Source organism: Passer domesticus, chromosome Z (genome assembly GCF_036417665.1).
Source record: "Passer domesticus isolate bPasDom1 chromosome Z, bPasDom1.hap1, whole genome shotgun sequence".
NCBI classification, from domain to species: Eukaryota; Metazoa; Chordata; class Aves; order Passeriformes; family Passeridae; genus Passer; species Passer domesticus.
The window spans coordinates 67872633-67885463 of NC_087512.1; the positions used below are offsets into that span (position 1 = coordinate 67872633).

The 12831-nt window shown below is 38.5% G+C and overlaps 1 long non-coding RNA gene across 1 annotated transcript in view; it reads right to left on the reverse strand.

The window, feature by feature from the left end:
- The window catches only part of LOC135290749 (uncharacterized), a 31022-nt gene extending 21125 nt beyond the window's left edge, over nucleotides 1-9897 (reverse strand). Inside the window, exons 1-2 of the long non-coding RNA XR_010353532.1 lie at nucleotides 9662-9897; nucleotides 7929-8015 (exon numbers count right to left, since the gene is read on the reverse strand). This is a non-coding gene — a long non-coding RNA (uncharacterized LOC135290749). The remainder of the gene's footprint in view (nucleotides 1-7928; nucleotides 8016-9661) is intronic.
- Between the last annotated feature and the right edge of the window lie 2934 nt (nucleotides 9898-12831).

A 12831-nucleotide genomic window follows, 5' to 3' on the forward strand; every position in this document is an offset into this window, starting at 1 on the left:
TTTACAATTTAGTTTTTATTTCTCATTACTCTACTGATTTGCTTGTCAGAAATCTATAATAATTTCTTCAAGTTAATTTTGCCTGTGATGGTAATTGCTGAGTGATATCTCCTTGTTCTTATCTGAACCCACAAGCCTTTTATTGCTTTCTCTCTGCCTTGTTCAACTGAGGAAGGGAGTGATAAAGCTGCTTGGTGGGAATCTGGTACCCAGTCAGGATCAAAGGAGCCACAACAGTCAAAATGTCTCAAACTGCAGGGACCCTCTTTTCCTTTCTGATTCTCAGTGACTTCTCCATCCAAACCGCGTTTTGCTAACCTTTAAATCTCAGTAGACCACCAATTTATGGCACATATTCTTTGCAAATTGGATATTACCTCTCTTTTCTGGAGCTGAATCATGAAAAGGAATAAAGACATGATGCCGTTCCATGTTAGCATTTGTGAACTTTGCCATTGGAGAACAGGATTAAAGAAACAGAAGACACCTGATCAGTGTTCAGTGTCTTGCTTAAAGCTACACATCACTTGAAGCACAACAATGCTGTCTCATGCCAAGCCATTATCTTTGCTAGAACACTATGTGTTGCCTGTGGTTGTATGTCTCACTTAGGCAGAATATTCAGATGTGATACCAGAAATGCAGCAGTAGATGGCATAATTACACAGTGATCTGGGGGAAATTTCAGATTCCCTCATCTCTTTGTCTAACTCAAGCAGGCCAAATATTAAAAAAATTTAAAATGCCCTATACCCAAAACATTTTGTTCTCCAGCTGAGGAATTATGAAGGTGGCTGATCAACTGTAAGAGCAGAAACAACACAGAACAAACTGGAACTGTGTTTTCTTGTAAGAAAGTTGAACTCTAGGCCTTAGTTCCTGTAATAGTGGTTAGAATCAAGTTGGAATTCAGTGTTTACATTCCTCTCTTTAAACTGAAAACAATAAAAGTTTCAGAAAATAAGTCCATTGAGCTCTTACGTAGTTATGTAGATAGAAGTACTCACTCTTGCTTTAAGACTATTTTCTTCCATATTTTGAGGGAAGGTTGGTTGGATGTTACAGCTTTGGTGTTTTTTAAGGAATCGTAAATCCATTGTGAATTAACTACATAATAGAATTTTTCCCTTGGACTGCACAGCTATCATAGATTTTCAAAAATTTCATGTGAAGCTATATTAAGTTACAGTAAAATCCCTCACTGCATTTCAGACCATGATTTCAAAGTGATAAGTAGATATTAAAGCATGTGAAAAATGACAACATAAACAACCTAATATAACAGCTTCTGAGCCACAGGCAGCAATAAAACTAAATTTCTGCTACCAGTACCCTAAATATAACTGAATTGCATGGTGCCGGTTTCCTTCATCCTTAAGAATGCTTCAAGGTGCTTGTGGTCTTGCAAAACACTTTAATTTTTCTATAGTGCAGAATAAACTGCCAAGTAGATATCAGCATTATCTTGCTCATATATGGTTCTCATTCACTGAATTGCAATCTCAGAAGGAATCAAAACATGTAAAGAAAATACCCTCAAAAAGCTGTAGCATCAGTGTAGCTAATGGTCCTAATACACGACATAGCACCTGAAGTTCTCCAAGAACAGCACCAATCTGTGTTAGAAACCCAGATTCCCTTGCCGGGATCACCATGTGTCCCCTTTCTTCAGCTATCTTTACTGCTGCTTTTCTTCATTCAGGGAAATAACACAGAAAGACGTATTGTCTAGAAACTTTTCTACAACTCCTATGTAAGTTTTGAACACTGTGGGCTAATATGACATTCTTACAGTCAGGTTAGGCAGAGAGAAATTTCAGCACCTCCTCCCTGTTTCACTATCAGTGAAGTCAGTACAATGTGATTTTTCAAGTCTTTGGGACAAAATTTCCATTTACTAAAGTTTAATGGTGAAGTCTCGACATGTATGTGAACTGGGATGCTCAGGGTTAGAAGTAAATGCAAATAATTAATTAGGGTTTTGGCTTAGAGCTCTGGGTTTTGGGTCATTCTGTTTGGTTTGTTTACAGGATTTTGAGTAACCTATAAAATTTCAGTAAAACATTGTGCAAAGAAATTCTCAAGGACAAGTTTCATCTGTCCTAGTTTTAAGACCTTTCTTTTCTACATGAGTCACCAAATACTCTTGTCCATATATCATTCAGTCTCCACAAGCCTTTGAAAGCTTTGATCTCCAAATGTTTATTACAATTTTCTTGTTCACATCACTGCTGTTCACTATACTGTACAAGTGTACCAACTGCTCAAAATACAGTAGGAAAAGCACCCTCTGAGAGACTGTCAATTTACTTACACATGAAGATGTGCTATATCTTGCTGGAAACTGCAGTATTCCCAAATCATCTTTTAAGAGTGCTTGGGAATAATTCACCTACCTCCTTATGCTACTTTACAGCATAAGCCTCTATGTTGCATGTTAGAAACGATGAAATTAACAGTTCCCCTGCATTTGTCTCCCAGCCTCAAACTATTTCAAATGCATATATGAAGACTAAATTTGTTAATTATACTCAAACATTTGAGGGCATGAACAAAGTGAACAGCACTACTGCTGCCACAGGAAAATATTTCAATGTGGCATGATTGCAAGGGACCCCAGACCTTGCAGATTCTATTCTTATGCTCAAGTCAAATCAATTGGCACCTTTCAAGGATTCAATTGTTTTTTAAACAAAGCAACCTGCTTTGGAAAAAAATGTTTCACAACAGAAATATGTTGTGTAATGGCTTCTGTCCTTTGTCCTCTAGCCCTATCGTTTATCCTGGAAGTTGAAAGACTTTTCTTAAATTAAAAAAATAATAATAATAATTAAGCTCTCTCACACAATTATTCCTCCTTTACAGGAAATGGAAACTGGACAAGTTTTATTCCATACATAATGAGGAGTCTATTGCCTTCTCCCATACTCTCACAGTAATTTTTCTTGGAGAATCCATTCCAGTTACTGGGATTTTCTACTGGTTTTTTGGGAGTTTGGTTTGGTTTGTGTTTTGGTTTTTTTAAAGAACTGAAGCCACCTAGCTTTTAGCTTTTGTGCTTTGATTTCTGATACTGCCCTGGCTGAGTTCTTCTTTACCTCAAGCAGACGTTCTCAGGCTGTGTCTTACAAGTGTTCTCTGAAAGTTGTCAGGCACATTTACATATTTATCTAGTAACAGGTTTTATCTTGCCTAGGGTTTTTTCATGTAACATCTGTCCCAATTCCCTACTTGATCATAAGAGTTAAGTCCTGCTTGCCTCACAGGATATAAAGTTGTTCTCTGGAAACAAATAGACTTTTCTTTTGTGTCAGTGGATTCCCATGGTATTCCTAAAACTACTGTTCTGTCAGGACACTGGACAATGCACAGCTGATATGAAAACAAAAACCAACCAACTAAAGCCCCAAACAAACAAACAAACAAACAAAAAAGTTAAAAACTCAGTACACTACACACTACATTAAGCCTGAGGAATTCTCGTTACATTTAAGAATAACTTTATGACAGTGGTATCAGAGTCCCTGATTTTTTTCCATACTAGGAAAACTCTGCTAAGGTTTGCAAACGTATGTACTGATGTAAGCTTTTTCCACCCTATAGGTAATGGTGTGTCTCTCTTTGGCTAATTGTAAGACCCAATACATTTTTTTCCTGGACAACAGCTTACATGTCCACAGGTTTATACACCACAGTTTCATGGACTGCAGTATTCTACATCCTCAAATCATCTCTACAGTTTCAGGTACTATCTACCTTCAAAAATGGACCAAGCCCACTATCTGCCAAATTGTAGCTGTTTTATGAAGGATACATGACTCTTCAGAGTTTTCATTCAGTATCTTTTCTTTTCTTGAATACACGTTGCGAATGAAATCAGCTGCTTAAGTCTCACTGCAGCTCCAACTGATCAGTAAAATCATATCCTCTAAATTTAAGTTTTGAAAAGAACACCAAATTCTTCAAGTTCCTATGTTTACATATAAAGCTGACTCTACTGAACAGATCCATTCCTGTTACTGAAAGCCACTGCAGAATACCAAGTCCCTCTGATATACCATGTCACCACAGCAAATGCTTCCTGAAAACCTGCCATACCACTTACTACTTATATTTGCAGGATCAAAATTATTTAATTTTTCTAATATATTATTATTGTTCTTGTTGTTACTGTTATTATTACATGTCTGCTGGGTGTGGTATGCAGTAATTATTCAGAAATAAGATGGTTCATGCAGTTCTGATTTCAGACACTTCTCAGGTACAAAAAGCAAGCTTTCACTCCTCAGTTGCCTATCTGCAGCTCTACTGAAGCAGCAGTCAAGGAATCAGCCTGCAAACACTCAAGAAGGGATACAAACTGCTCCTGAAGAGAGGACTGCCTCCCCAGAAAGCAAGACAGTGGAGCTACTACTATTTATGTCTTTCATTTTTCAGTAGCTGCTAATTGAGTATTGTGCTACTCGACAAAGAGATATAGCACGTGCTGTGAACATGACAGGCCTTTTTCTGTCTCAGGTTTTGTGGCACCTGCAGTTTTAAAAGCACTTGAATATCATGATCAAGATTAATTCAACTGGTGTTTCACAAATGCAAGGGAACAACTCCTTCATATTTTTGCAACAAACTGTAGCTCTCCCATTTTGGAACCCAACTTTTCATCTTCTCTTTCTTGTGATACTTTTAGACTCCATTCCAAAAAACTAGAATAACAATTAAGTTTTAAAGTCACTTTATGGATTGAAGAATCTGTTGTTACAGTACTAATTTGGGAAAAGTATTTGAAAATACTCTATAGCAAAACAGACACTGCACAGAATAATGAAATAACACACTACAGATGCAATATCATTGGCAGATCAGTTCAGAGCTACTGAGGCTTAATATGGTTATTAAAATTATATTATCATTATGAAGTAATAAGTTTTAATACAGCATTAGGACCTGTTCATGAAGTAGCAGCTGTCAGAAAAAATTTCAAGATTGTGGTAAAGAGTGTACAGGTGTGTTTCTGCATGTGTGAATAGTCCAAAATGATAACATTCACAAATTGAGTTCTCCTGTAGGGAATGCTTAATTTAGAATGTTTATAAGACATAACAGATTTTGTCAACTTGTTTTCTGAATTTTAAATATAAAATGAAATCATAGGATTGATCCCATGCAAAGAAATTGGAAGCAGACATTGCATTCCTCCCATTTGGATTGTTTGCAAAATGCACATAATGGTTTAATTCCACTTGCTCCTACAGAGCAGACATGGGGAGGCTGCTGAAATCTGGGAGCATCACAGGACTAAAGGAATGCTACAGGAAATCACAGAACTCTTGTAAGGCTCAAAGGAGAAGGAACTGGAGACATTGCACATCACAGCTGAGTCTTCACAACTTTCTACACCTGCTGTCAGGCACAGCAGCTCTGCATGCCTCTGGGGCTCTCCTGCCTCCCTTCGGGCACACATTGTTTCCCATGGTTGTCCATTCTGGCAGCAGTCCCTGCTCTGGCCGTGCCAGGGCCACTGCTTGCCAAATCCTAGATGCTCCTCCTAGCCTGACTTGCCTATACAGGATAAATTCCAATGTCCAGGCTGAGTCAACCCACAACTCCAGCAGGCTGGGCACTGGCTGAAGACGTGTCCATCACAACTCTGGCTCAGGAGGCTCTCAAGCAGGACCTTCAAAGCCACCACTTCAGCAAAAATTACAAGGACACTTCTACAGGGGGAAAAGGTGCCCAACTGGTTAACTTTCACAGTGGGGCACTTGAGACTCAATGCTGCAGTCTTCCTTCTTCATCCCTGGCCAGCATTTCTAACAGACAACACTGCACTGCCTTGATATGGCCTATAGCATTTCACAGCAGTTGGATTTACTGCTTGACTCCTCAGTCCAAACACCTGCAGCTCTGGAAATGAAAAGTGATATCTGCTATTTGTCATCTTCCCCTCTTGCTGCTGCAGCATGCCAGGACACAAGCTCCAGGCTGCAATGTCACCACTATGGAGCATCACGGTGACATTTGAGAACTTCTCTTTGGAACCTGCAGCCAGCCAGTGCCAGTTCCTTGGCATTTGCTGTCTGGCAGAACCAAGCCCAGCTGCCCAGGGAAATGCCCATGGCTAGGAATCACTCTGCTCTAATCCTGACAAGAGAGTTTGAACGGGAGCCATCTCCAGGAAAAGCATAATCTGCTTCTGCCCAGGATGAGTCCCTTCAGCTGAAAGACTCAGCTTTTCCTGTCCCTCCAGAATGAGACAAGAAAGTAGCTTGTAAAGCTGGTCTAGCATCCCTAAAGGAAGAAGAGCATTTCCAAACATGCACTGATAACCAAAGTACCAACAGAATCCATCCCCTTTATTAAAGAGGAATGGTCTGGTGAAGCTGATGACTTTACCTTTCCAAACAGACATACCTACACACAGACCCCCACTTCCCAGATTTATATGCATGCACACATCTGCGGATTCCCCGGGAACTAGCATGGACCCTCTTATCTCACATAGAGACTCACAGAATACTCTGAGTTGAAAGGGACCCTGCAAGGATCATCAAGTCCAGCTCATCAGTAAATATACAGGGATTGCACCCACAAACCTTGATGTTATTAACACCATGTTCTGACCAAATGAGCTGTCTCTCAATATCCCTTCATAGATGTCAGCCTTCTTTTAATCCTGCATCACGTGAGGTACATGGTGAAGTGTCTGGAAGTTGCAGTTCTGACGTGGCACAAGTGCAGCCCTATAACTGGTGCACAAGGTGGCCCCACCTCTTGTCCTCATGCTTTCCCAAGAGTGCAGCAAAGCATGGGGCCTAATAGACTTTTAGGATCTCAGCATCTTTTTGCAACAATTGTTTCCTCTGCATGTCTACAAGCACAGCCCCCCACCCTGTGACCTTAGCTAAAGCGACATGCTCAAAGTCACAGCACTTAGCCTTCTGATTAGGTCAACCTGGAAATTTTCAGATTGTTCCTGTGGTTTAGGGTATGCAGCTATATATGTGTTCTCCTTCTGTCTTCTTTTGTTGAAATCATATCCTAAAAATATGAAGACTCAAAATGAGAAGCTAGCTATTTTGCTAGCAAGCCTTTGCTGTTTGCACCCTAATTTCTAATAAAATGAAATCCCATTCCTGATCATCCAAGGTATAGAGCTATTTGACCAGGAAAGTAAATGTATTTCAGTTACACAATCCATACATTTTGGTAGACTACTGGAAAACCTTCTTTCTAATTCTTTACCTTTTCTTTGTCAGTATTAGCTGTATTTTCAGTTACAGAAACGTTTTACAGGTGTAGCTAGCCATTAGTTCAGTTTAGAATGACATTTCTAACTCTATATGTGAAATTGAAAATACTATTGCTGTGTTAGGTACAGCAAGAGCAAAGAACCAAAACAACCATACAGAGACTGAATGAGATATTGAGAATAAAAGCTGAAGCCTCACAGGGTAGGCATGCATTTTTGATACTGTATAGGCCAAAATCAAAAAGCAACACAGGACTCAGTGCAGCCTTTGCTGTGTACTCTCAATATAAGAAACACAGGCCAGGACAGCTTTGCTTTTTTCACTACATTTCTTGCACATTTCACCAACATACTCTTTAACCTTTTAAAGACTAGGTATTCTGAACCCTGGAATAACAGCAAGGCATCATGAATTTCACATACCAGACATAGCTCCTCTGAGGATAAGTGAACACAGGCATGTTCAGCTAGCAGTTTTATCTAGCTTTATAACAGGCCTTGGAGATTACACATCACCAACTGCACACTTTGGATTTCATTTCCATGGTTTAGGATGAGCTGAAAGGCCAATTTGCCAACAGCACACAATTGTCTGCATTTTGACTGACTGGCACATGAGGGAAGAGTTTTGTATTTACTACAATGAAGTACATTCAATAAGTAACATTGGTAGCATTACCAAAATTAATAGTTCCATCTTGCCAATGGTGCTCTTGCTGAACGAAGTGTGCTGACACCCTTCTGCCTTCCTGCACACAAAAGCTTCCTACAATAAAATCAAACATAATAGGAAATCAAAACACCTCCAAGTCCTTCTTAGCGCACACTACCTCATCCAGTTGTTACCATAACAACAACAACAACGAAAGATACAGTGGATGAGACTTTACATTTAACACTGAAATAGCTGAAGAACTACTTTCCACAGGAAAAAAAACAAGAGGATACTAGATAGTCTCTTCTTCAGCGGCAAAAGGACTGCAACCTCTCACAAGCCAAAAAGCTGCTTGAAGAAGGAAACCTACAAGATGCAATGTAACAGAGGAAAATAATATACTAGTAGTCAGATTTGGAAAATTTGAAGCAAACTTTATTCCAGCCTCAACACTCTAGTGTGTCAAAGTAACAGGAGCTGTGAGAGGACACATAATGTCCACTAAAAAGATACTTAGTCCAGCATTTATGAAACTAAATCGGGAAATTTAGCATATGATGAGACAGAGTTCAAGCACACTCAATCCTTGTTTTAATTTCTGCAATACTGTTTCTCAAGACCACAAAGCTTGTTTGTACAAGCAAAAGCACCAAATGTCTAGTTTAAATATGATGTAATTATATTACAGTGATTATAGGCAATCAGCTATTCTAGCACCCAGAACCCTGACTGTGGACCTTGTGATTAGCTGAAGGGAAGAGGCACAACTACTCATTCTGTAGAGAAATTGGGCAGAAAAATTCAGTCTCTGGATTAGAAAATAAAGTCAAACACTGCAGAAGTGTTCAAAAGTCATGAGTTCAGAAACAGATGTAGGTGAAAAGAAGGTAAAGTAGAACACTTTACACATTCATTCAGCACATTTCATGGAAAATTTGGTATTTCTATATCTTCTACCTTTTCTATCCATCTCCTTCAAAAAAGTGTAATTTATAAATTTTTTTTTCAGATTATTTTGGTCCTAAAGAATCTAAAGGTTTGGGGGTCTTTTCAGCCAAGGGGTGATGAGTTCTTTTGAAATTACAAAAGCCAAACAAGGAAATCACACAAACAGTTTTTTCCTCCCATAAAGAATTCTAATGAAGAGCTTGCCATGAATTTTCAGAATTTTTAGAAGTAGTCACGTCCACATACAATTTCAAATACCCAATGAGAAGCATTTCTCATTAATACCAACCAGCACTGTATGTACTTCTATGTCAGCCTTAGGACTGTGCTGGTTTCAGATGGGTTAAATTTCCTTTCCTTCACAGTGGCTGGTGTGAGGCTGTGTTTTGAATTTGGTCTGAAAACAGGGTTGATAATACAGAAATATTTTTGTTATTGCTGAGCAAGGCTTACACAAAAAGCCAAGGCCTTTTCTACTGTTTGTACTTCCACACTGGCAGCTGGGGGTGCATGGGGAGGTAGAAGGAGACACAGGTGGGACAGGTGACCCTGTCTAAAGGGACCAAAGGGATTTCCAAATCATGTGACATCTTGCTCAGTACATAAGGCTGGAGGGAAGACGCAGAAAGGGGGGAACATTTGTCTTCCCAAGCAAGTGTTACACATGACAGGGCCCTGCTCTCCCAGAGATGGCTGAACACCTGCCTGCCATGGGAAGCAGTGAAATACTTCTTTTTTGCTTTGTTTTTGTACATGGATTTTGTTTTCTCTATTAAACCATTTTTATCTCAACTCACAAGTTTTCTCACCTTTGTCTTTCTGATTCTCTCTCTGCTGGTGCAGGATGAGCAAGTGCCTGCTGGGGTGAAACTACAACACTCTTGACACTTCTCTTTCTCCAGCTTCAAGTGAGGTTTCACTTAGTTATGCAAGCTCTCTGTTTCCAGCCAAATATTGCCATAAGATTTTTATGCAGGTTTACATCCAGAGGTTCAGTCTGTCAACATGTTCTTCCAGTATCATACTCCTTCACCTTTAGTACTAAGGGGAGCTACAAAGGAAGGAAGCAATATCAAAACTAAGTGCATCTGTGCATGTGAAGAAATCTGAGACACACATTTAATGGGAAACAGGTTAAGAGCTTCACACTTTTAAGTATATTAATTCTTAAATAAGAAATTCTTTACTGTGAGGGTGGTGAGGCACTGGAACAGATTACCTAGAGAAATGTGCATGTCCCATCCCCAGAAGTGCTCAAGACCAGGTTGGAATGGGGATCTGAGCAATCTTATCTAGTGGAAGATGCCCTCGCCTGTGATGTTGGAAAGAGATGGTCTTTAAGGGCCCTTTCAACTCTTCTATGATTCTGATTCTATGAATTCTTCATCTTAACTTTTATAACCTCCCTCAAAAATAACAAATTACAAACATCCCAATCACAAAATAAGATACAGGCTATGTATCAGGATCTCACAAATACTCATAATTGGTGGGCACATATTATCTGTCATCCAATAATCTCAAATGTAGAAAATGCAAAATTGACACATAATGTAGACAACATTGAGTAAAAAGCCACATAATAAACATACTTTTTATAGAAAGGAAAAATTTATGAAACTTCTTTCTCTTTATATAAGTTTCTCGGTTTTGCACTAAAACTAACAAATGACACGCAAAAAGTAAATTATTAAGCATCTGTTTTGACATCTGCCTGTCTTTGGATATCAACTTTCTTGTTTGTTTCATCATTCTTGGCTCAACCACTTAAAGCAGCTTTAACTTAAATTCTTGCTAAAATAATCTACATTTAAGGCATTTTATGAGAGTGAGAAGGGTGAATGACTTACAGTGGAAAAAGACAGACCATTGGTGAAGAGTCCTCTTAATAGTCATAAATGAACTGCAGAGATAATCAAGAGCATTCTCAAATGGGGAACATTTGAAAAAGATGTTTTAACTGATATGTTATCAGAATAGTTTTTAGAAAAATTAAATTAATCAATGAATTCTTAAAGATCTTTAACTCACCCCAAGCTATAGAAAAGTCATGCATTAAACTTCTGCATAATGCTTTCCAAATTGACAGTAGGACCTGCAGCCTATCATTTGCATCAGGCCCCATCCCAGGCAAATGGGAACTGGTAGCTGCAGCACCAGCCAGAGAGGTGAGCGTGTGAGTCCATGACTGAAGCTCTGCGGAAAGAAAAACGCAAATGCCCCCGGCACAGGCCACCGGGGTGGTGGGACCCGCTAGATGGTGCTGTTCGCCCACATATTTGGTACTTTTGTCTTTGAAAAATTAACCAAAAAAAACCAAAAAAACAAACAAACCCAAAAAAAAAAAAAAAAAAAGACAAGAAAATAACCATTGAGGGGTACAATAAAAAAAAAAGTTTCAAATTATTTTTTTTTTAATCAGCTTTGTCCTCATCATTCGTGTGAATGGTACTGGTCTCCATCAAATCTCTTTCTTTAGGCAACATTAGATCAGAAAGCTAAATTTTGGCCTAGTGGGCTTAGAGACATGTTCTCTCTTTTTTAACTGTTGTTGTCTAAAATAATCAAATTCTTAGGCTGCTCTAGTGATAATGTGCATTATTCAACCATATATTAAATGATAGCCTGGAAACGACCTCTCATTTTATTAATTCAAAGAAATAATCAAGTTTGAAAATAATTTACATTGCAGATAAAATAAAAAGCAAAATCTACATTGTAGGAAACAGAACATGACCTTTTGTTTCCTGAACCTTTTCCAGTTTATTCACTGACAAATATCATAAGTTCACCGCACACAAAGAGAAAGTTTAGTTTTTCCAATTGGCTTATTCCACTTTGTCTACATTTCAAAATAACAGTCTATAACAGTCTAACAGTTCATAAACCTTGAGTGCCTCCCAGGAAGGGGGTAGGGCAGAATTATGTAATATCTTCAAGAAATTTGGGTGTAAAAATGGCAGCTAACCCACAAAGGATGGTAATTTTCCTTTGGAAAAAGAAAGTTACACACACACGCACAAATATTAGACATGTAGGATTGGGAGGCAAAAATAACGGGTTGAGCCAAAAGGAAATTTCATTAAAGGGGTCAGGGACAAAGTATAAAGCACTAAGCCATTAATATACAGCACACTGTAAAAGAAGAATAAAGGTGATAATGAAGGTGTAATCAGTAGCATATTCAATAGAATTTAGGAAATAGGTTGCTTATTGCTGGAGGCCTAAATAAAGTTCACAGAGAAGCATTCATGCCTGTAGAACCTAGTATAAAACAGTGACTTTTAGAGCATTTTTAAAGACAATGTTTTAGAGACAAGACAATAGGATGCAGCCTCAAGCTGAGCCAGGGGAGGTTCAGGATGGACATCAGGAAGTAGTTTTTCACTGAAAGGGTTTTTAAGCATTGGAACGGACTGACCAGGGAGGCAGTGGAGTGATTGTCCCTGGAGGTGTTCATGAAGAGACTGACACTCAGCACCGTGGTTTATTTGTCATGGTGATGTTCAGGCACAGGTTGGACCTGATGATCTTGGAGGTCTTTTCCACTGTCATGATTCTATCACATAGGATTGACATAGCCTTAGAATGGTGGGCAAAAAATACAAACTTCTTCAACTACACAACATTTGGTTATAAACCAAAATTGATTCCAAGTATGACTGCAGAGGTTTAATTTAGTCTTTCAGATATAAAGCTGACAATAATGTTAAAGGTTACCCAGAAAACTAGGAACTGAGAAAATAAAATATTTCTGATATTTTCTCTCATTAGCACAAATAACTTACTACCAGATTAGATTATTCAGCAAATTAATAGGCAATATTTATTATAATTTTTAATTACTAATAATTAAAAACAACATCAGTGAAGTTAAAGATGTTAAAAGACTTGAAGCATTGTTTCCAGTTTTACTGGAATACTGGGCTATGTCTTCTGTTTAGATATAAACAGCCTTTGTTCACTGCTATACTACCAA